The sequence below is a fragment of the Opisthocomus hoazin genome, chromosome 29 (assembly GCF_030867145.1).
Source record: "Opisthocomus hoazin isolate bOpiHoa1 chromosome 29, bOpiHoa1.hap1, whole genome shotgun sequence".
Lineage (NCBI taxonomy): Eukaryota > Metazoa > Chordata > Aves > Opisthocomiformes > Opisthocomidae > Opisthocomus > Opisthocomus hoazin.
In genome coordinates this window covers 1917652-1942189 of record NC_134442.1, presented here as the reverse complement: position 1 = coordinate 1942189, position 24538 = coordinate 1917652, and positions in this window count along the sequence as shown.

Below are 24538 nucleotides of genomic sequence, written 5' to 3'. Positions count from 1 at the left end.
GCATGTGTTGTATTGTACGTATCGTATGTGTTGAGTTGCATGGTATGTATTGCAGGGCCTGGCGTTGCGTTTATTGTACGTACTGTATTTTTTATTGCATTGACTGCTGTATGGTGTTTTGGTTTGTATTGTGGTTTATCACAATCAAAATCAAGTGTTATTAAAGAAAACAAGCAGTCTGTACCGCACCGCAAGCTAATAAGCTTAATGCCTTGGTGATGTGTTTGACCTTTGCTTCTGGGACTTTTTTTCCCCTCTTCTTACTCATTCCATGTTGACTCTGTGAGGAGTCCCCTCTGTGTCTTCCTTCCACTCCAGCCTTCTGCTGCAGGCAAAGACAACAGACATGTCTATGCCATGCAATACTGTGCATTTTAAGAATTGCAAGGCACTCTCACGATCTACTTCTGTCAGTATGACATGGAATTGTACCTTGCAGAAAGAGCTGCTTGGTTGCCTATGTATTGTACTGATTTTAGCTCTGAGCACAGTGCCATGCTGACACAGCTACACGTGGCTTCCAGCTCAGGGCCCGCTTTTTTGTCACTTCCCTGGGAGATCTCTCATCTCTATTCCACTGTGTGACATGTGAAAAAAAGAGAAGTGATCGAGTGTGGTGCTGTTCTAACTTATATTTCAGCATCTAAGGAAACAGGACAAAGCCAACTCAAAACATTTCAGACATCGCTGGAGACTTCAGATGGTGTCTTGATATTCTAAAACGTTTTTAAATTGTACGTTTTTCTAAACAAACTGCTGGGACATGAGGCTAAAACTTTGGTGGTGTATGAAAATGAATATGTGAATAGTCTTCAGACTGCCTGTAAGGAATGGAGAGTGGTAACACGGGGTCCTTCTCGTGCTCCCAGGCGAGAGGCACCTTTATGGCTGGCAGTAAGAAGGGGTTTTAGCCAGTGCGTCCTTCTGCTGCCTCTTTTCCCAGCACCCACGCACGAATTACAAGAAAAGGAAAATGCAAGCAAATCCCTCTTGGTAACAAGAGAGCCGGGTGTGGGACCTGTGGCTGAGCTCGGGACAGGGAGCACCCCTGGAGCAGCCTTGGGGCTTGCTGCCAACCTGCCTTCAAATGAGCTCTCCCAGCAGGTTGGTGCCCAGGAGTTACTTGGAGTTTTGCTCTTCTCCTTCAGGAACCACGTTCGATGCCAAGCACACCCAGAGCCAGGAGAGGACTTCTAGGACAGCTGGGGCTGATGGTGACAGTTCCCACCAGCTGCCCAGGCCAGGGAGATGCAGGTGAGATAGCAGGGAGGAGACACCAACTAATTGCCTCTTCTCTTGCAGGAACAGGCTTTAGCAGCAGGAGAGAGCCAGGCACAAAGGGCCTCTGAGGTCAAAGAAAGTGTCACGCAGCCAGAGCACACAGAGGCGAAAGGAAAGAACTAGGTGCAGGTCCCATGGCTGGGACAGTGCTTTCAAGGTACCACCTGCCATCGAAACACGAGAACAGCGAAAGGCACTGGCAGGTGATGGAGTGACTGGGAAGAGTGCCTGGCAGAGGGAAGAGCACTGAGAGACAGGAGACAAGACAGAAACGGAGGTGAACCAGATGGCAGGTTGAGACTGAAGGTCTACCAGCTACATTGCTCTTCTGGGCCAACACTGGTGCGGGCAGTCGCACTGCCTGCTATGCGTGGCCACAGACGTGCAATTGGAAGCAGCATGGCTTCATAGGCACTAGAAGACGTCCCCAAACAAACCGCACTCCACGCTGCTTTGGTTTTCAAAAATTGACCTGAAGGTGGTGCCCGATATCTGCTTAGAGCAGGCAGAAGGTGGCCTTGGAGAACGTCACTTGTCTTCTGTGGATACTCTGTGATGCCAGCAGCAGATTTTTGCAGGTGGTTAAGAGGGAATGGTGTGAGAGGTGGGCACACTTCAGCAATATGTGAAGGAAGAGCTGGGGTCATTCTGGGGAGAGCACTCTGGCAGAGACAGCTTTGCTTGTTTGGCTGAGCCCTGTCCCTAATCACCACAGCCCCCAAACAGGTAGTGCAGAGGGGACGTGCCTAGGTGGGAAGCAGCTCGGGGTATGCGTGGTCAAGCACCTCCAAGTCCTTCCTGACTCCAGCAGGTGGAGATGTGGCCGGTGGTTGGCAGGCCTGGTCCTCTTGTAAGGTCTGTGAATGCTGGGGCTGATCAGTCAGGTAGGCTGCAGCCACATGCCACCCACGGGACTGAAAAGGTCTCTGTCCTCTTGCTCGAGAGCTAGGCCAGCTTCAGGTTCGCTAGTGAACTGCGCACGCACACAGCGCTCCCACCAGGAGCTGGCGCGAGACACTCGGTCTTTCCAACTGCGGGGTCCCTATGACCTGTGTTCCCTTCTGCCATCGCCAGCAGCCAGGCCGCTAGACCCACCCCTCTAGCAGGTACAGAGCGGGGCCACACAGAAAAGGATGTGGAATGGCTCTCAAGAAGAAGGTCGGACAGGCTGTGGGGATTATTGAGAGGGCTTTAAACAGAGCTGGCGGGGCTCATTGAGAGGGCTTTAAACGAGGTTCAAAGGGGGAAGGGGACATCACCCAGCTCACTAGGGAAGAGCCCAGGTTTGGCGTGCCAGGGTCAGGGGTGAGATTTGCTGCCCAGCTCAAGTGTGTCTATACCAACGCACGTAGCATGGGCAAAAACAGGAGGAGCTGGAAGCCATTATACAGCAGGACGGCTATGACTTGGTCGCCATCACAGAAACGCGGTCGGACAACTCGCATGACTGGCATGCTGTCATGGATGGCTACAGACTCTTTAGGAAAGACAGGCCAACAAGGAGAGGTGGTGGAGTTGCTCTATATGTGAGGGAGCAACTGGAATGCATTGAGGTTGGCCTGGGGGCAAATCAGGAACGAGTTGAGAGCTTGTGGGTAAGAATTAAGGGACAGTCTCACACGGGTGACATTACAGTGCCACCTGACCAGGAGAAGGAAATTGATGAGGCTTTCTACAGGCAGCTACAAGCAGCCTCAAAATCACAGGCCCTGGTTCTCATGGGGACTTCAACCACCCTGACATCAGCTGGGAAGACCATACAGCTAGGCAGGCACAATCCAGGCGGTTCCTACAGAGCATCGATGATAACTTTCTGACGCAAGTGGTGAAGGAACCCACAAGGAAAGGCACTCTGTTGGACCTTGTATTAACAAACAAGGAGGGACTGGTGGAGGCTGTGAAGGTCGGAGGTAGACTCAGCTGCAGTGACCATGGAATGGTCGAGTTCAGAATCCTGCATGGAGGAAGCAGGGCGATAAGCAGGATCAAAACCTTGGACCTCAGAAGGGCTAACTTTGGCGTCTTCAGGGAGCTACTGGGAAGAATCGCATGGGCCAGGGCTTTCGAAGGCAGGAAGGTCCAAGAGTGCTGGTCGCTGTTTAAATGTCACTTCCTCCACGCTCAGGAGCGGTGCATCCCCCTGAGAAAGAAGTATAACAAAGGAGGAAGGAGACCTGCATGGTTGAACAAGGAGATTCTAGTGGAGATCAGTTGGAAGAGAAAGGTCTGTGGAATGTGGAAAGAGGGGCAGGCCACTTGGGAAGAGTACAAAAACGTGGTGAGAGCGTGCAGGGATGTGACGAGGAAGGCCAAGACCCACTTGGAATTGGAGCTGGCAAGGGATGTCAAAAACAACAAGAAGGGCTTCTTCAAGTACATCAGCAGCAAAAGAAAGGCTAGGGACAATGTGGGGCCGCTGCTGAATGAGGTGGGTGTCCTGGTGACAGAGGATGCAGAGAAGGCAGAGCTACTGAATGCCTTCTTTGCTTCAGTCTTCAGTGTCAAGGCAGGCCCTCAAGAATCCCAGGCCCTGGAGGTAAGAGAAGAAACCTACAGAGAGGACGACTTTCCCTTGGTTGAGGAGGACTGTGTGAGGGATCGATTAAACAATCTGGATACCCACAAATCCATGGGCCCCAATGGAATGCACCCACAAGTGCTGAGGGAGCTGGCAGATGTCATTGCTGAACCACTCTCCATCATCTTTGAGAGGTCCTGGAGGACAGGAGAGGTGCCCGAGGACTGGAGGAAGGCCAATGTCACTCCAATCTTCTAAAAGGACAAGAAGCAGGACCCAGGGAACTACAGGCCGGTCAGCCTCACCTCCATCCCGGGAAAGGTGATGGAGCAGCTTATCCTGGAGGCCATCATCAAGCAAGTGGAGGAAAAGAAGGTTATCAGGAGTAGTCAGCATGGCTTCACCAAGGGGAACTCATGCCTGACTAATCTGATAGCTTTCTACGATGGCATGACTGGCTGGCTAGATGAAGTTAGAGCCGTGGATGTTTTCTACCTTGACTTCAGCAAGGCTTTCGACACAGTCTCCCATAATATCCTCCTAGGGAAGCTCAGGAAGTGTGGGCTAGATGAGTGGTTGGTGAAGTGGATTGAGAACTGTCTGAATGGCAGAACTCAGAGGGTTGTAGTCAGCGGCGCTGAGTCTAGTTGGAGACCGGTAACTAGTGGTGTCCCTCAGGGGTCAGTACTAGGCCCAGTCTTGTTTCACTTCTTCATCAACGACCTGGATGAAGAGTTTGAATGTACCCTCAGCATATTTGCTGATGACACCAAACTGGGAGGTGTGGTATATACACCAGAAGGCTGTGCTGCCATTCAGCGTGACCTGGATAGGCTGGAAAGTTGGGCAGAGAGGAACCTGATGCGGTTCAACAAAGGCAAATGCAGAGTCCTGCTCCTGGGGAGGAACAACCCCATGCATCAGTACAGGCTTGGAGTGGACCTGCTGGAGAGCAGCTGTGCGGAGAGGGATCTGGTTGTCCTGGTGAACGACAGGTTAACCATGAGCAAGCAGTATGCCATGGCTGCCAAGAAAGCTAATGGGATCCTGGGATGCATTAGGAGGAGTGTGGCCAGCAGGTCGAGGGAGGATTTTCTTCCCCTTCACACTGCCCTGGTGAGGCCCCATCTGGAACTGTGTTCAGTTCTGGGCTCCCCAGTTCAAGTAAGATGAAGAGCTACTGGAGAGAGTCCAGCGAAGGGCTACGAGGATGGTGAGGGGACTGGAACATCTCTCCTATAAGGAGAGGCTAAGGGAGCTGGGCTTGTTCAGCCTGAAGAGAGAAGGCTGCGAGGGCACCTAATATATACTTACAAATATCTGCAGGGTGGGTGTCAGTAGGATGGGGCCAAGCTCTTTTCAGTAGTGCCCAGTGACAGGACAAGGGGCAACGGGCACAAACTGAAGCACAGGAAGTTCCGTCTGAACATGAGGAAGAACTTCTTCCCTCTGAGGGTGACAGAGCACTGGAACAGGCTGCCCAGGGAGGTTGTGGAGTCTCCTTCTCGGAGATATTCAAGACCCGCCTGAACAAGGTCCTCTACAGCCTATAGTAGGTGACCCTGCTTGGGCAGGGGGGTTGGACTAGATGACCCACAGAGGTCCCTTCCAACCTCTACCATCTGTGATTCTGTGATTCTATGATCAACCTCCAACATGCTTTTTTTTTTCAAAATTTAGTTGATACTGGTTCAGACAATTACCAGAAAAGTTAGTGCAGTCATGTTATGACAGTTCTGAATTTCTTCAGTCTAGTCCTCTCAAATACCCAAGCTGCACACAAGCCTCTTTCAGACAGTCTGTTTTATCTATTATTGCAATGTCAAGATAGTCCTTCATTTGTTATAGATCGATTGTAAGGCTGGATTGCATTTTGAGATCTTCAAGATAAATCAAACCCCGGGATCAACCCCACAGATTATATAACATATCAAATTCAAAGTAAAAAAATAACAATTCAGGGACAAGAGCAGGCCAAAGACATCTTCATGAGGCAACAACACAGGAAGCGTATGTGGAAGAAGGTAAAAGAAATTTGAGAGAAGATTAGTTAATATTGGTGCAGTGCTCTGAAGATCAGAAGTGTGAAGCATGAAGTGTACCAAGGAGTGGCAGAGGAGGGGTGGGCACTTGGCCCATGGGGCATGGGAGTCTGTGAAGCATGGGCAGCCTCCATCCACAGGCACAAAGCTGAGTCTAGGGAGAGAAGGCTGAGTGAATTTTGCGCTTTATTTTATGGTATGGCATTTTCTGTATGTATTCTATTGCATGGCATGGTATTTATTTTTCGTAAGTATTGCATGTGCTGTATGGTATATACAGTATGGGGTTTATTGTATTCTATGGTATGGTCTGCTGGTTTTTATTGTATTCTTTGTATTGTAGTTTGTATTATAGTGTACTGTATGTTATCTATTGTATGGTATGGTATTGTATGGTATAATGTTACACTGCATTTTGTATTGCATTTTATGTATTTTATGTGTCATAATGTATTTTACGTGTTCTCTTTAATGTATTGTACAGTAAGGCATTGATTTTATTGTAGGTATTTTATGTATTATTTTGTACAGATTATATGGAATGGTGTTTCTTGTACTGTATTTTCTCGACTACTGGGATTTGTATTGTCTAGTATGCATTGCATTCTGTGTCACGTATGGTATATGGTGTATTGTATTTTATGTTCTGCACTGTATCTATTGTATTCTATTTGATGAAGGTTAGGGTATGCACTGTACTGTATGCAGGCATTGTATGTACTGCATGCTGTGTCGGTATTGTATTGTTTATCGTGTGGTGCCTACTGTGTGTTGTATGGTATTGGATGATACGGTGTTGTATGGTGTGGCGTAGATTGCCTTGTCTATATCCTGTGTTTGTGTTGTAGGCATTGTATTTTGGTTTGTATTGTCTTTAGTACTGTATGCATTTGACTGTATGCAGTACACAGTGTATGCTGTAGCATGTGTTGTATGTGATGCGTGTGTTGTATTTTCTATTGTATGTGCTGTGCGTGTTGTGTTGTGGTGCTGGTGTTGTATCCTATATTGTGTTGTATGTCATGCTACGGCATTATTGTAATGCATGTGTTGTATTGTACGTATCGTATGTGTTGAGTTGCATGGTATGTATTGCAGGGCCTGGCGTTGCGTTTCTTGTACGTACTGTATTTTTTATTGCATTGACTGCTGTATGGTGTTTTGGTTTGTATTGTGGTTTATCACAATCAAAATCAAGTGTTATTAAAGAAAACAAGCAGTCTGTACCGCACCGCAAGCTAATAAGCTTAATGCCTTGGTGATGTGTTTGACCTTTGCTTCTGGGACTTTTTTTCCCCTCTTCTTACTCATTCCATGTTGACTCTGTGAGGAGTCCCCTCTGTGTCTTCCTTCCACTCCAGCCTTCTGCTGCAGGCAAAGACAACAGACATGTCTATGCCATGCAATACTGTGCATTTTAAGAATTGCAAGGCACTCTCACGATCTACTTCTGTCAGTATGACATGGAATTGTACCTTGCAGAAAGAGCTGCTTGGTTGCCTATGTATTGTACTGATTTTAGCTCTGAGCACAGTGCCATGCTGACACAGCTACACGTGGCTTCCAGCTCAGGGCCCGCTTTTTTGTCACTTCCCTGGGAGATCTCTCATCTCTATTCCACTGTGTGACATGTGAAAAAAAGAGAAGTGATCGAGTGTGGTGCTGTTCTAACTTATATTTCAGCATCTAAGGAAACAGGACAAAGCCAACTCAAAACATTTCAGACATCGCCGGAGACTTCAGATGGTGTCTTGATATTCTAAAACGTTTTTAAATTGTACGTTTTTCTAAACAAACTGCTGGGACATGAGGCTAAAACTTTGGTGGTGTATGAAAACGAATATGTGAATAGTCTTCAGACTGCCTGTAAGGAATGGAGAGTGGTAACACAGGGTCCTTCTCGTGCTCCCAGGCGAGAGGCACCTTTATGGCTGGCAGTAAGAAGGGGTTTTAGCCAGTGCGTCCTTCTGCTGCCTCTTTTCCCAGCACCCACGCACGAATTACAAGAAAAGGAAAATGCAAGCAAATCCCTCTTGGTAACAAGAGAGCCGGGTGTGGGACCTGTGGCTGAGCTCGGGACAGGGAGCACCCCTGGAGCAGCCTTGGGGCTTGCTGCCAACCTGCCTTCAAATGAGCTCTCCCAGCAGGTTGGTGCCCAGGAGTTACTTGGAGTTTTGCTCTTCTCCTTCAGGAACCACGTTCGATGCCAAGCACACCCAGAGCCAGGAGAGGACTTCTAGGACAGCTGGGGCTGATGGTGACAGTTCCCACCAGCTGCCCAGGCCAGGGAGATGCAGGTGAGATAGCAGGGAGGAGACACCAACTAATTGCCTCTTCTCTTGCAGGAACAGGCTTTAGCAGCAGGAGAGAGCCAGGCACAAAGGGCCTCTGAGGTCAAAGAAAGTGTCACGCAGCCAGAGCACAAAGAGGCGAAAGGAGAGAAATAGGTGCAGGTCCCATGGCTGGGACAGTGCTTTCAAGGTACCACCTGCCATCGAAACACGACAACAGCGAAAGGCACTGGCAGGTGATGGAGTGACTGGGAAGAGTGCCTGGCAGAGGGAAGAGCACTGAGAGACAGGAGACAAGACAGAAACGGAGGTGAACCAGATGGCAGGTTGAGACTGAGGGTCTACCAGCTACATTGCTCTTCTGGGCCAACACTGGTGCGGGCAGTCGCACTGCCTGCTATGCGTGGCCACAGACGTGCAATTGGAAGCAGCATGGCTTCATAGGCACTAGAAGACGTCCCCAAACAAACCGCACTCCACGCTGCTTTGGTTTTCAAAAATTGACCTGAAGGTGGTGCCCGATATCTGCTTAGAGCAGGCAGAAGATGGCCTTGGAGAATGTCACTTGTCTTCTGTGGATACTCTGTGATGCCAGCAGCAGATTTTTGCAGGTGGTTAAGAGGGAATGGTGTGAGAGGTGGGCACACTTCAGCAATATGTGAAGGAAGAGCTGGGGTCATTCTGGGGAGAGCACTCTGGCAGAGACAGCTTTGCTTGTTTGGCTGAGCCCTGTCCCTAATCACCACAGCCCCCAAACAGGTAGTGCAGAGGGGACGTGCCTAGGTGGGAAGCAGCTCGGGGTATGCGTGGTCAAGCACCTCCAAGTCCTTCCTGACTCCAGCAGGTGGAGATGTGGCCGGTGGTTGGCAGTCCTGGTCCTCTTGTAAGGTCTGTGAATGCTGGGGCTGATCAGTCAGGTAGGTTGCAGCCACATGCCACCCACGGGACTGAAAAGGTCTCTGTCCTCTTGCTCGAGAGCTAGGCCAGCTTCAGGTTCGCTAGTGCACTGCGCACGCACACAGCGCTCCCACCAGGAGCTGGCCCGAGACACTCGGTCTTTCCAACTGCGGGGTCCCTATGACCTGTGTTCCCTTCTGCCATCGCCAGCAGCCAGGCCGCTAGACCCACCCCTCTAGCAGGTACAGAGCGGGGCCACACAGAAAAGGATGTGGAATGGCTCTCAAGAAGAAGGTCGGACAGGCTGTGGGGATTATTGAGAGGGCTTTAAACAGAGCTGGCGGGGCTCATTGAGAGGGCTTTAAACGAGGTTCAAAGGGGGAAGGGGACATCACCCAGCTCACTAGGGAAGAGCCCAGGTTTGGCGTGCCAGGGTCAGGGCTGAGATTTGATGAGGCTTTCTACAGGCAGCTACAAGCAGCCTCAAAATCACAGGCCCTGGTTCTCATGGGGACTTCAACCACCCTGACATCAGCTGGGAAGACCATACAGCTAGGCAGGCACAATCCAGGAGGTTCCTATAGAGCATCGATGATAACTTTCTGACGCAAGTGGTGAAGGAACCCACAAGGAAAGGCACTCTGCTGGACCTTGTATTAACAAACAAGGAGGGACTGGTGGAGGCTGTGAAGGTCGGAGGTAGACTCAGCTGCAGTGACCATGGAATGGTCGAGTTCAGAATCCTGCATGGAGGAAGCAGGGCGATAAGCAGGATCAAAACCTTGGACCTCAGAAGGGCTAACTTTGGCGTCTTCAGGGAGCTACTGGGAAGAATCGCATGGGCCAGGGCTTTCGAAGGCAGGAAGGTCCAAGAGTGCTGGTCGCTGTTTAAATGTCACTTCCTCCACGCTCAGGAGCGGTGCATCCCCCTGAGAAAGAAGTATAACAAAGGAGGAAGGAGACCTGCATGGTTGAACAAGGAGATTCTAGTGGAGATCAGGTGGAAGAGAAAGGTCCGTGGAATGTGGAAAGAGGGGCAGGCCACTTGGGAAGAGTACAAAAACGTGGTGAGAGCGTGCAGGGATGTGACGAGAAAGGCCAAGACCCACTTGGAATTGGAGCTGGCAAGGGATGTCAAAAACAACAAGAAGGGCTTCTTCAAGTACATCAGCAGCAAAAGAAAGGCTAGGGACAATGTGGGGCCGCTGCTGAATGAGGTGGGTGTCCTGGTGACAGAGGATGCAGAGAAGGCAGAGCTACTGAATGCCTTCTTTGCTTCAGTCTTCAGTGTCAAGGCAGGCCCTCAAGAATCCCAGGCCCTGGAGGTAAGAGAAGAAACCTAGAGAGAGGACGACTTTCCCTTGGTTGAGGAGGACTGTGTGAGGGATCGATTAAACAATCTGGATACCCACAAATCCATGGGCCCCAATGGAATGCACCCACAAGTGCTGAGGGAGCTGGCAGATGTCATTGCTGAGCCACTCTCCATCATCTTTGAGAGGTCCTGGAGGACAGGAGAGGTGCCCGAGGACTGGAGGAAGGCCAATGTCACTCCAATCTTCTAAAAGGACAAGAAGCAGGACCCAGGGAACTACAGGCCGGTCAGCCTCACCTCCATCCCGGGAAAGGTGATGGAGCAGCTTATCCTGGAGGCCATCATCAAGCAAGTGGAGGAAAAGAAGGTTATCAGGAGTAGTCAGCATGGCTTCACCAAGGGGAAATCATGCCTGACTAATCTGATAGCTTTCTACGATGGCATGACTGGCTGGCTAGATGAAGTTAGAGCCGTGGATGTTTTCTACCTTGACTTCAGCAAGGCTTTCGACACAGTCTCCCATAATATCCTCCTAGGGAAGCTCAGGAAGTGTGGGCTAGATGAGTGGTTGGTGAAGTGGATTGAGAACTGTCTGAATGGCAGAACTCAGAGGGTTGTAGTCAGCGGCGCTGAGTCTAGTTGGAGACCGGTAACTAGTGGTGTCCCTCAGGGGTCAGTACTAGGCCCAGTCTTGTTTCACTTCTTCATCAACGACCTGGATGAAGAGTTTGAATGCACCCTCAGCATATTTGCTGATGACACCAAACTGGGAGGTGTGGTATATACACCAGAAGGCTGTGCTGCCATTCAGCGTGACCTGGATAGGCTGGAAAGTTGGGCAGAGAGGAACCTGATGCGGTTCAACAAAGGCAAATGCAGAGTCCTGCTCCTGGGGAGGAACAACCCCATGCATCAGTACAGGCTTGGAGTGGACCTGCTGGAGAGCAGCTGTGCGGAGAGGGATCTGGTTGTCCTGGTGAACGACAGGTTAACCACGAGCAAGCAGTATGCCATGGCTGCCAAGAAAGCTAATGGGATCCTGGGATGCATTAGGAGGAGTGTGGCCAGCAGGTCGAGGGAGGATTTTCTTCCCCTTCACACTGCCCTGGTGAGGCCCCATCTGGAACTGTGTTCAGTTCTGGGCTCCCCAGTTCAAGTAAGATGAAGAGCTACTGGAGAGAGTCCAGCGAAGGGCTACGAGGATGGTGAGGGGACTGGAACATCTCTCCTATAAGGAGAGGCTAAGGGAGCTGGGCTTGTTCAGCCTGAAGAGAGAAGGCTGCGAGGGCACCTAATATATACTTACAAATATCTGCAGGGTGGGTGTCAGTAGGATGGGGCCAAGCTCTTTTCAGTAGTGCCCAGTGACAGGACAAGGGGCAACGGGCACAAACTGAAGCACAGGAAGTTCCGTCTGAACATGAGGAAGAACTTCTTCCCTCTGAGGGTGACAGAGCACTGGAACAGGCTGCCCAGGGAGGTTGTGGAGTCTCCTTCTCGGAGATATTCAAGACCCGCCTGAACAAGGTCCTCTACAGCCTATAGTAGGTGACCCTGCTTGGGCAGGGGGGTTGGACTAGATGACCCACAGAGGTCCCTTCCAACCTCTACCATCTGTGATTCTGTGATTCTATGATCAACCTCCAACATGCTTTTTTTTTTCAAAATTTAGTTGATACTGGTTCAGACAATTACCAGAAAAGTTAGTGCAGTCATGTTATGACAGTTCTGAATTTCTTCAGTCTAGTCCTCTCAAATACCCAAGCTGCACACAAGCCTCTTTCAGACAGTCTGTTTTATCTATTATTGCAATGTCAAGATAGTCCTTCATTTGTTATAGATCGATTGTAAGGCTGGATTGCATTTTGAGATCTTCAAGATAAATCAAACCCCGGGATCAACCCCACAGATTATATAACATATCAAATTCAAAGTAAAAAAATAACAATTCAGGGACAAGAGCAGGCCAAAGACATCTTCATGAGGCAACAACACAGGAAGCGTATGTGGAAGAAGGTAAAAGAAATTTGAGAGAAGATTAGTTAATATTGGTGCAGTGCTCTGAAGATCAGAAGTGTGAAGCATGAAGTGTACCAAGGAGTGGCAGAGGAGGGGTGGGCACTTGGCCCATGGGGCATGGGAGTCTGTGAAGCATGGGCAGCCTCCATCCACAGGCACAAACCTGAGTCTAGGGAGAGAAGGCTGAGTGAATTTTGTGCTTTATTTTATGGTATGGCATTTTCTGTATGTATTCTATTGCATGGCATGGTATTTATTTTTCGTAAGTATTGCATGTGTGTCGGGGCGATCGGCTAAGTCCTGCCCCGAGGGTCGCGAACCTGGAGAAGCGGCGGAAGAATGCAGCCGACTCAATGTGAGTGATAAGCAAGCTTCGTTTATTACAGTTTGGTTACACAATTTATAGAGTGATTAATTAGCTACTACATATTGCAAAGTTAGAGCTCATTATTGGCTAGCCAGCTAATTGTCAACTCCGCCCATACTCCCTCATTCTTCTCCAGCTGCATTCTGTTTTTCACATTCTTGCTAACCACAATGTTGATAAATTCCTTCTTCTGTCAAGGACATGCTAAGCTTAAAATGGATTTTCTACAACAAGCAATTCGGTCGAGCCTTGCCATCCCCCCACACATGTGCTGTATGGTATATACAGTATGGGGTTTATTGTATTCTATGGTATGGTCTGCTGGTTTTTATTGTATTCTTTGTATTGTAGTTTGTATTATATTGTACTGTATGTTATCTATTGTATGGTATGGTATTGTATGGTATAATGTTACACTGCATTTTGTATTGCATTTTATGTATTTTATGTGTCATAATGTATTTTACGTGTTCTCTTTAATGTATTGTACAGTAAGGCATTGATTTTATTGTAGGTATTTTATGTATTATTTTGTACAGATTATATGGAATGGTGTTTCTTGTACTGTATTTTCTCGACTACTGGGATTTGTATTGTCTAGTATGCATTGCATTCTGTGTCACGTATGGTATATGGTGTATTGTATTTTATGTTCTGCACTGTATCTATTGTATTCTATTTGATGAAGGTTAGGGTATGCACTGTACTGTATGCAGGCATTGTATGTACTGCATGCTGTGTCGGTATTGTATTGTTTATCGTGTGGTGCCTACTGTGTGTTGTATGGTATTGGATGATACGGTGTTGTATGGTGTGGCGTAGATTGCCTTGTCTATATCCTGTGTTTGTGTTGTAGGCATTGTATTTTGGTTTGTATTGTCTTTAGTACTGTATGCATTTGACTGTATGCAGTACACAGTGTATGCTGTAGCATGTGTTGTATGTGATGCGTGTGTTGTATTTTCTATTGTATGTGCTGTGCGTGTTGTGTTGTGGTGCTGGTGTTGTATCCTATATTGTGTTGTATGTCATGCTACGGCATTATTGCAATGCATGTGTTGTATTGTACGTATCGTATGTGTTGAGTTGCATGGTATGTATTGCAGGGCCTGGCGTTGCGTTTATTGTACGTACTGTATTTTTTATTGCATTGACTGCTGTATGGTGTTTTGGTTTGTATTGTGGTTTATCACAATCAAAATCAAGTGTTATTAAAGAAAACAAGCAGTCTGTACCGCACCGCAAGCTAATAAGCTTAATGCCTTGGTGATGTGTTTGACCTTTGCTTCTGGGACTTTTTTTCCCCTCTTCTTACTCATTCCATGTTGACTCTGTGAGGAGTCCCCTCTGTGTCTTCCTTCTACTCCAGCCTTCTGCTGCAGGCAAAGACAACAGACATGTCTATGCCATGCAATATTGTGCATTTTAAGAATTGCAAGGCACTCTCACGATCTACTTCTGTCAGTATGACATGGAATTGTACCTTGCAGAAAGAGCTGCTTGGTTGCCTGTGTATTGTACTGATTTTAGCTCTGAGCACAGTGCCATGCTGACACAGCTACACGTGGCTTCCAGCTCAGGGCCCGCTTTTTTGTCACTTCCCTGGGAGATCTCTCATCTCTATTCCACTGTGTGACATGTGAAAAAAAGAGAAGTGATCGAGTGTGGTGCTGTTCTAACTTATATTTCAGCATCTAAGGAAACAGGACAAAGCCAACTCAAAACATTTCAGACATCGCCGGAGACTTCAGATGGTGTCTTGATATTCTAAAACGTTTTTAAATTGTACGTTTTTCTAAACAAACTGCTGGGACATGAGGCTAAAACTTTGGTGGTGTATGAAAATGAATATGTGAATAGTCTTCAGACTGCCTGTAAGGAATGGAGAGTGGTAACACGGGGTCCTTCTCGTGCTCCCAGGCGAGAGGCACCTTTATGGCTGGCAGTAAGAAGGGGTTTTAGCCAGTGCGTCCTTCTGCTGCCTCTTTTCCCAGCACCCACGCACGAATTACAAGAAAAGGAAAATGCAAGCAAATCCCTCTTGGTAACAAGAGAGCCGGGTGTGGGACCTGTGGCTGAGCTCGGGACAGGGAGCACCCCTGGAGCAGCCTTGGGGCTTGCTGCCAACCTGCCTTCAAATGAGCTCTCCCAGCAGGTTGGTGCCCAGGAGTTACTTGGAGTTTTGCTCTTCTCCTTCAGGAACCACGTTTGATGCCAAGCACACCCAGAGCCAGGAGAGGACTTCTAGGACAGCTGGGGCTGATGGTGACAGTTCCCACCAGCTGCCCAGGCCAGGGAGATGCAGGTGAGATAGCAGGGAGGAGACACCAACTAATTGCCTCTTCTCTTGCAGGAACAGGCTTTAGCAGCAGGAGAGAGCCAGGCACAAAGGGCCTCTGAGGTCAAAGAAAGTGTCACGCAGCCAGAGCACAAAGAGGCGAAAGGAGAGAAATAGGTGCAGGTCCCATGGCTGGGACAGTGCTTTCAAGGTACCACCTGCCATCGAAACACGAGAACAGCGAAAGGCACTGGCAGGTGATGGAGTGACTGGGAAGAGTGCCTGGCAGAGGGAAGAGCACTGAGAGACAGGAGACAAGACAGAAACGGAGGTGAACCAGATGGCAGGTTGAGACTGAGGGTCTACCAGCTACATTGCTCTTCTGGGCCAACACTGGTGCGGGCAGTCGCACTGCCTGCTATGCGTGGCCACAGACGTGCAATTGGAAGCAGCATGGCTTCATAGGCACTAGAAGACGTCCCCAAACAAACCGCACTCCACGCTGCTTTGGTTTTCAAAAATTGACCTGAAGGTGGTGCCCGATATCTGCTTAGAGCAGGCAGAAGGTGGCCTTGGAGAACGTCACTTGTCTTCTGTGGATACTCTGTGATGCCAGCAGCAGATTTTTGCAGGTGGTTAAGAGGGAATGGTGTGAGAGGTGGGCACACTTCAGCAATATGTGAAGGAAGAGCTGGGGTCATTCTGGGGAGAGCACTCTGGCAGAGACAGCTTTGCTTGTTTGGCTGAGCCCTGTCCCTAATCACCACAGCCCCCAAACAGGTAGTGCAGAGGGGACGTGCCTAGGTGGGAAGCAGCTCGGGGTATGCGTGGTCAAGCACCTCCAAGTCCTTCCTGACTCCAGCAGGTGGAGATGTGGCCGGTGGTTGGCAGTCCTGGTCCTCTTGTAAGGTCTGTGAATGCTGGGGCTGATCAGTCAGGTAGGTTGCAGCCACATGCCACCCACGGGACTGAAAAGGTCTCTGTCCTCTTGCTCGAGAGCTAGGCCAGCTTCAGGTTCGCTAGTGCACTGCGCACGCACACAGCGCTCCCACCAGGAGCTGGCCCGAGACACTCGGTCTTTCCAACTGCGGGGTCCCTATGACCTGTGTTCCCTTCTGCCATCGCCAGCAGCCAGGCCGCTAGACCCACCCCTCTAGCAGGTACAGAGCGGGGCCACACAGAAAAGGATGTGGAATGGCTCTCAAGAAGAAGGTCGGACAGGCTGTGGGGATTATTGAGAGGGCTTTAAACAGAGCTGGCGGGGCTCATTGAGAGGGCTTTAAACGAGGTTCAAAGGGGGAAGGGGACATCACCCAGCTCACTAGGGAAGAGCCCAGGTTTGGCGTGCCAGGGTCAGGGCTGAGATTTGATGAGGCTTTCTACAGGCAGCTACAAGCAGCCTCAAAATCACAGGCCCTGGTTCTCATGGGGACTTCAACCACCCTGACATCAGCTGGGAAGACCATACAGCTAGGCAGGCACAATCCAGGAGGTTCCTATAGAGCATCGATGATAACTTTCTGACGCAAGTGGTGAAGGAACCCACAAGGAAAGGCACTCTGCTGGACCTTGTATTAACAAACAAGGAGGGACTGGTGGAGGCTGTGAAGGTCGGAGGTAGACTCAGCTGCAGTGACCATGGAATGGTCGAGTTCAGAATCCTGCATGGAGGAAGCAGGGCGATAAGCAGGATCAAAACCTTGGACCTCAGAAAGGCTAACTTTGGCGTCTTCAGGGAGCTACTGGGAAGAATCGCATGGGCCAGGGCTTTCGAAGGCAGGAAGGTCCAAGAGTGCTGGTCGCTGTTTAAATGTCACTTCCTCCACGCTCAGGAGCGGTGCATCCCCCTGAGAAAGAAGTATAACAAAGGAGGAAGGAGACCTGCATGGTTGAACAAGGAGATTCTAGTGGAGATCAGGTGGAAGAGAAAGGTCCGTGGAATGTGGAAAGAGGGGCAGGCCACTTGGGAAGAGTACAAAAACGTGGTGAGAGCGTGCAGGGATGTGACGAGAAAGGCCAAGACCCACTTGGAATTGGAGCTGGCAAGGGATGTCAAAAACAACAAGAAGGGCTTCTTCAAGTACATCAGCAGCAAAAGAAAGGCTAGGGACAATGTGGGGCCGCTGCTGAATGAGGTGGGTGTCCTGGTGACAGAGGATGCAGAGAAGGCAGAGCTACTGAATGCCTTCTTTGCTTCAGTCTTCAGTGTCAAGGCAGGCCCTCAAGAATCCCAGGCCCTGGAGGTAAGAGAAGAAACCTAGAGAGAGGACGACTTTCCCTTGGTTGAGGAGGACTGTGTGAGGGATCGATTAAACAATCTGGATACCCACAAATCCATGGGCCCCAATGGAATGCACCCACAAGTGCTGAGGGAGCTGGCAGATGTCATTGCTGAGCCACTCTCCATCATCTTTGAGAGGTCCTGGAGGACAGGAGAGGTGCCCGAGGACTGGAGGAAGGCCAATGTCACTCCAATCTTCTAAAAGGACAAGAAGCAGGACCCAGGGAACTACAGGCCGGTCAGCCTCACCTCCATCCCGGGAAAGGTGATGGAGCAGCTTATCCTGGAGGCCATCATCAAGCAAGTGGAGGAAAAGAAGGTTATCAGGAGTAGTCAGCATGGCTTCACCAAGGGGAAATCATGCCTGACTAATCTGATAGCTTTCTACGATGGCACGACTGGCTGGCTACATGAAGTTAGAGCCGTGGATGTTTTCTACCTTGACTTCAGCAAGGCTTTCGACACAGTCTCCCATAATATCCTCCTAGGGAAGCTCAGGAAGTGTGGGCTAGATGAGTGGTTGGTGAAGTGGATTGAGAACTGTCTGAATGGCAGAACTCAGAGGGTTGTAGTCAGCGGCGCTGAGTCTAGTTGGAGACCGGTAACTAGTGGTGTCCCTCAGGGGTCAGTACTAGGCCCAGTCTTGTTTCACTTCTTCATCAACGACCTGGATGAAGAGTTTGAATGCACCCTCAGCATATTTGCTGATGACACCAAACTGGGAGGTGTGGTATATACACCAGAAGGCTGTGCTGCCATTCAGCGTGACCTGGATAGGCTGGAAAGTTGGGCAGAGAGGAACCTGATGCGGTTCAACAAAGGCAAATGCAGAGTCCTGCTCCTGGGGAGGAACAACCCCATGCATCAGTACAGGCTTGGAGTGGACCTGCTGGAGAGCAGCTGTGCGGAGAGGGATCTGGTTGTCCTGGTGAACGACAGGTTAACCACGAGCAAGCAGTATGCCATGGCTGCCAAGAAAGCTAATGGGATCCTGGGATGCATTAGGAGGAGTGTGGCCAGCAGGTCGAGGGAGGATTTTCTTCCCCTTCACACTGCCCTGGTGAGGCCCCATCTGGAACTGTGTTCAGTTCTGGGCTCCCCAGTTCAAGTAAGATGAAGAGCTACTGGAGAGAGTCCAGCGAAGGGCTACGAGGATGGTGAGGGGACTGGAACATCTCTCCTATAAGGAGAGGCTAAGGGAGCTGGGCTTGTTCAGCCTGAAGAGAGAAGGCTGCGAGGGCACCTAATATATACTTACAAATATCTGCAGGGTGGGTGTCAGTAGGATGGGGCCAAGCTCTTTTCAGTAGTGCCCAGTGACAGGACAAGGGGCAACGGGCACAAACTGAAGCACAGGAAGTTCCGTCTGAACATGAGGAAGAACTTCTTCCCTCTGAGGGTGACAGAGCACTGGAACAGGCTGCCCAGGGAGGTTGTGGAGTCTCCTTCTCGGAGATATTCAAGACCCGCCTGAACAAGGTCCTCTACAGCCTATAGTAGGTGACCCTGCTTGGGCAGGGGGGTTGGACTAGATGACCCACAGAGGTCCCTTCCAACCTCTACCATCTGTGATTCTGTGATTCTATGATCAACCTCCAACATGCTTTTTTTTTTCAAAATTTAGTTGATACTGGTTCAGACAATTACCAGAAAAGTTAGTGCAGTCATGTTATGACAGTTCTGAATTTCTTCAGTCTAGTCCTCTCAAATACCCAAGCTGCACACAAGCCTCTTTCAGACAGTCTGTTTTATCTATTATTGCAATGTCAAGATAGTCCTTCATTTGTTATAGATCGATTGTAAGGCTGGATTGCATTTTGAGATCTTCAAGATAAATCAAACCCCGGGATCAACCCCACAGATTATATAACATATCAAATTCAAAGTAAAAAAATAACAATTCAGGGACAAGAGCAGGCCAAAGACATCTTCATGAGGCAACAACACAGGAAGCGTATGTGGAAGAAGGTAAAAGAAATTTGAGAGAAGATTAGTTAATATTGGTGCAGTGCTCTGAAGATCAGAAGTGTGAAGCATGAAGTGTACCAAGGAGTGGCAGAGGAGGGGTGGGCACTTGGCCCATGGGGCATGGGAGTCTGTGAAGCATGGGCAGCCTCCATCCACAGGCACAAAGCTGAGTCTAGGGAGAGAAGGCTGAGTGAATTTTGCGCTTTATTTTATGGTATGGCATTTTCTGTATGTATTCTATTGCATGGCATGGTATTTATTTTTCGTAAGTATTGCATGTGCTGTATGGTATATACAGTATGGGGTTTATTGTATTCTATGGTATGGTCTGCTGTTTTTTATTGTATTCTTTGTATTGTAGTTTGTATTATATTGTACTGTATGTTATCTATTGTATGGTATGGTATTGTATGGTATAATGTTACACTGCATTTTGTATTGCATTTTATGTATTTTATGTGTCATAATGTATTTTACGTGTTCTCTTTAATGTATTGTACAGTAAGGCATTGATTTTATTGTAGGTATTTTATGTATTATTTTGTACAGATTATATGGAATGGTGTTTCTTGTACTGTATTTTCTCGACTACTGGGATTTGTATTGTCTAGTATGCATTGCATTCTGTGTCACGTATGGTATATGGTGTATTGTATTTTATGTTCTGCACTGTATCTATTGTATTCTATTTGATGAAGGTTAGGGTATGCACTGTACTGTATGCAGGCATTGTATGTACTGCATGCTGTGTCGGTATTGTATTGTTTATCGTGTGGTGCCTACTGTGTGTTGTACGGTATTGGATGATACGGTGTTGTATGGTGTGGCGTAGATTGCCTTGTCTATATCCTGTGTTTGTGTTGTAGGCATTGTATTTTGGTTTGTATTGTCTTTAGTACTGTATGCATTTGACTGTATGCAGTACACAGTGTATGCTGTAGCATGTGTTGTATGTGATGCGTGTGTTGTATTTTCTATTGTATGTGCTGTGCGTGTTGTGTTGTGGTGCTGGTGTTGTATCCTATATTGTGTTGTATGTCATGCTACGGCATTATTGCAATGCATGTGTTGTATTGTACGTATTGTATGTGTTGAGTTGCATGGTATGTATTGCAGGGCCTGGCGTTGCGTTTATTGTACGTACTGTATTTTTTATTGCATTGACTGCTGTATGGTGTTTTGGTTTGTATTGTGGTTTATCACAATCAAAATCAAGTGTTATTAAAGAAAACAAGCAGTCTGTACCGCACCGCAAGCTAATAAGCTTAATGCCTTGGTGATGTGTTTGACCTTTGCTTCTGGGACTTTTTTTCCCCTCTTCTTACTCATTCCATGTTGACTCTGTGAGGAGTCCCCTCTGTGTCTTCCTTCTACTCCAGCCTTCTGCTGCAGGCAAAGACAACAGACATGTCTATGCCATGCAATATTGTGCATTTTAAGAATTGCAAGGCACTCTCACGATCTACTTCTGTCAGTATGACATGGAATTGTACCTTGCAGAAAGAGCTGCTTGGTTGCCTGTGTATTGTACTGATTTTAGCTCTGAGCACAGTGCCATGCTGACACAGCTACACGTGGCTTCCAGCTCAGGGCCCGCTTTTTTGTCACTTCCCTGGGAGATCTCTCATCTCTATTCCACTGTGTGACATGTGAAAAAAAGAGAAGTGATCGAGTGTGGTGCTGTTCTAACTTATATTTCAGCATCTAAGGAAACAGGACAAAGCCAACTCAAAACATTTCAGACATCGCCGGAGACTTCAGATGGTGTCTTGATATTCTAAAACGTTTTTAAATTGTACGTTTTTCTAAACAAACTGCTGGGACATGAGGCTAAAACTTTGGTGGTGTATGAAAATGAATATGTGAATAGTCTTCAGACTGCCTGTAAGGAATGGAGAGTGGTAACACGGGGTCCTTCTCGTGCTCCCAGGCGAGAGGCACCTTTATGGCTGGCAGTAAGAAGGGGTTTTAGCCAGTGCGTCCTTCTGCTGCCTCTTTTCCCAGCACCCACGCACGAATTACAAGAAAAGGAAAATGCAAGCAAATCCCTCTTGGTAACAAGAGAGCCGGGTGTGGGACCTGTGGCTGAGCTCGGGACAGGGAGCACCCCTGGAGCAGCCTTGGGGCTTGCTGCCAACCTGCCTTCAAATGAGCTCTCCCAGCAGGTTGGTGCCCAGGAGTTACTTGGAGTTTTGCTCTTCTCCTTCAGGAACCACGTTCGATGCCAAGCACACCCAGAGCCAGGAGAGGACTTCTAGGACAGCTGGGGCTGATGGTGACAGTTCCCACCAGCTGCCCAGGCCAGGGAGATGCAGGTGAGATAGCAGGGAGGAGACACCAACTAATTGCCTCTTCTCTTGCAGGAACAGGCTTTAGCAGCAGGAGAGAGCCAGGCACAAAGGGCCTCTGAGGTCAAAGAAAGTGTCACGCAGCCAGAGCACAAAGAGGCGAAAGGAGAGAAATAGGTGCAGGTCCCATGGCTGGGACAGTGCTTTCAAGGTACCACCTGCCATCGAAACACGAGAACAGCGAAAGGCACTGGCAGGTGATGGAGTGACTGGGAAGAGTGCCTGGCAGAGGGAAGAGCACTGAGAGACAGGAGACAAGACAGAAACGGAGGTGAACCAGATGGCAGGTTGAGACTGAGGGTCTACCAGCTACATTGCTCTTCTGGGCCAACACTGGTGCGGGCAGTCGCACTGCCTGCTATGCGTGGCCACAGACGTGCAATTGGAAGCAGCATGGCTTCATAGGCACTAGAAGACGTCCCCAAACAAACCGCACTCCACGCTGCTTTGGTTTTCAAAAATTGACCTGAAGGTGGTGCCCGATATCTGCTTAGAGCAGGCAGAAGGTGGCCTTGGAGAACGTCACTTGTCTTCTGTGGATACTCTGTGATGCCAGCAGCAGATTTTTGCAGGTGGTTAAGAGGGAATGGTGTGAGAGGTGGGCACACTTCAGCAATATGTGAAGGAAGAGCTGGGGTCATTCTGGCGAGAGTACTCTGGCAGAGACAGCTTTGCTTGTTTGGCTGAGCCCTGTCCCTAATCACCACAGCCCCCAAACAGGTAGTGCAGAGGGGACGTGCCTAGGTGGGAAGCAGCTCGGGGTATGCGTGGTCAAGCACCTCCAAGTCCTTCCTGACTCCAGCAGGTGGAGATGTGGCCGGTGGTTGGCAGGCCTGGTCCTCTTGTAAGGTCTGTGAATGCTGGGGCTGATCAGTCAGGTAGGTTGCAGCCACATGCCACCCACGGGACTGAAAAGGTCTCTGTCCTCTTGCTCGAGAGCTAGGCCAGCTTCAGGTTCGCTAGTGCACTGCGCACGCACACAGCGCTCCCACCAGGAGCTGGCCCGAGACACTCGGTCTTTCCAACTGCGGGGTCCCTATGACCTGTGTTCCCTTCTGCCATCGCCAGCAGCCAGGCCGCTAGACCCACCCCTCTAGCAGGTACAGAGCGGGGCCACACAGAAAAGGATGTGGAATGGCTCTCAAGAAGAAGGTCGGACAGGCTGTGGGGATTATTGAGAGGGCTTTAAACAGAGCTGGCGGGGCTCATTGAGAGGGCTTTAAACGAGGTTCAAAGGGGGAAGGGGACATCACCCAGCTCACTAGGGAAGAGCCCAGGTTTGGCGTGCCAGGGTCAGGGCTGAGATTTGATGAGGCTTTCTACAGGCAGCTACAAGCAGCCTCAAAATCACAGGCCCTGGTTCTCATGGGGACTTCAACCACCCTGACATCAGCTGGGAAGACCATACAGCTAGGCAGGCACAATCCAGGAGGTTCCTATAGAGCATCGATGATAACTTTCTGACGCAAGTGGTGAAGGAACCCACAAGGAAAGGCACTCTGCTGGACCTTGTATTAAGAAACAAGGAGGGACTGGTGGAGGCTGTGAAGGTCGGAGGTAGACTCAGCTGCAGTGACCATGGAATGGTCGAGTTCAGAATCCTGCATGGAGGAAGCAGGGCGATAAGCAGGATCAAAACCTTGGACCTCAGAAAGGCTAACTTTGGCGTCTTCAGGGAGCTACTGGGAAGAATCGCATGGGCCAGGGCTTTCGAAGGCAGGAAGGTCCAAGAGTGCTGGTCGCTGTTTAAATGTCACTTCCTCCACGCTCAGGAGCGGTGCATCCCCCTGAGAAAGAAGTATAACAAAGGAGGAAGGAGACCTGCATGGTTGAACAAGGAGATTCTAGTGGAGATCAGGTGGAAGAGAAAGGTCCGTGGAATGTGGAAAGAGGGGCAGGCCACTTGGGAAGAGTACAAAAACGTGGTGAGAGTGTGCAGGAATGTGACGAGAAAGGCCAAGACCCACTTGGAATTGGAGCTGGCAAGGGATGTCAAAAACAACAAGAAGGGCTTCTTCAAGTACATCAGCAGCAAAAGAAAGGCTAGGGACAATGTGGGGCCGCTGCTGAATGAGGTGGGTGTCCTGGTGACAGAGGATGCAGAGAAGGCAGAGCTACTGAATGCCTTCTTTGCTTCAGTCTTCAGTGTCAAGGCAGGCCCTCAAGAATCCCAGGCCCTGGAGGTAAGAGAAGAAACCTAGAGAGAGGACGACTTTCCCTTGGTTGAGGAGGACTGTGTGAGGGATCGATTAAACAATCTGGATACCCACAAATCCATGGGCCCCAATGGAATGCACCCACAAGTGCTGAGGGAGCTGGCAGATGTCATTGCTGAGCCACTCTCCATCATCTTTGAGAGGTCCTGGAGGACAGGAGAGGTGCCCGAGGACTGGAGGAAGGCCAATGTCACTCCAATCTTCTAAAAGGACAAGAAGCAGGACCCAGGGAACTACAGGCCGGTCAGCCTCACCTCCATCCCGGGAAAGGTGATGGAGCAGCTTATCCTGGAGGCCATCATCAAGCAAGTGGAGGAAAAGAAGGTTATCAGGAGTAGTCAGCATGGCTTCACCAAGGGGAACTCATGCCTGACTAATCTGATAGCTTTCTACGATGGCACGACTGGCTGGCTAGATGAAGTTAGAGCCGTGGATGTTTTCTACCTTGACTTCAGCAAGGCTTTCGACACAGTCTCCCATAATATCCTCCTAGGGAAGCTCAGGAAGTGTGGGCTAGATGAGTGGTTGGTGAAGTGGATTGAGAACTGTCTGAATGGCAGAACTCAGAGGGTTGTAGTCAGCGGCGCTGAGTCTAGTTGGAGACCGGTAACTAGTGGTGTCCCTCAGGGGTCAGTACTAGGCCCAGTCTTGTTTCACTTCTTCATCAACGACCTGGATGAAGAGTTTGAATGCACCCTCAGCATATTTGCTGATGAC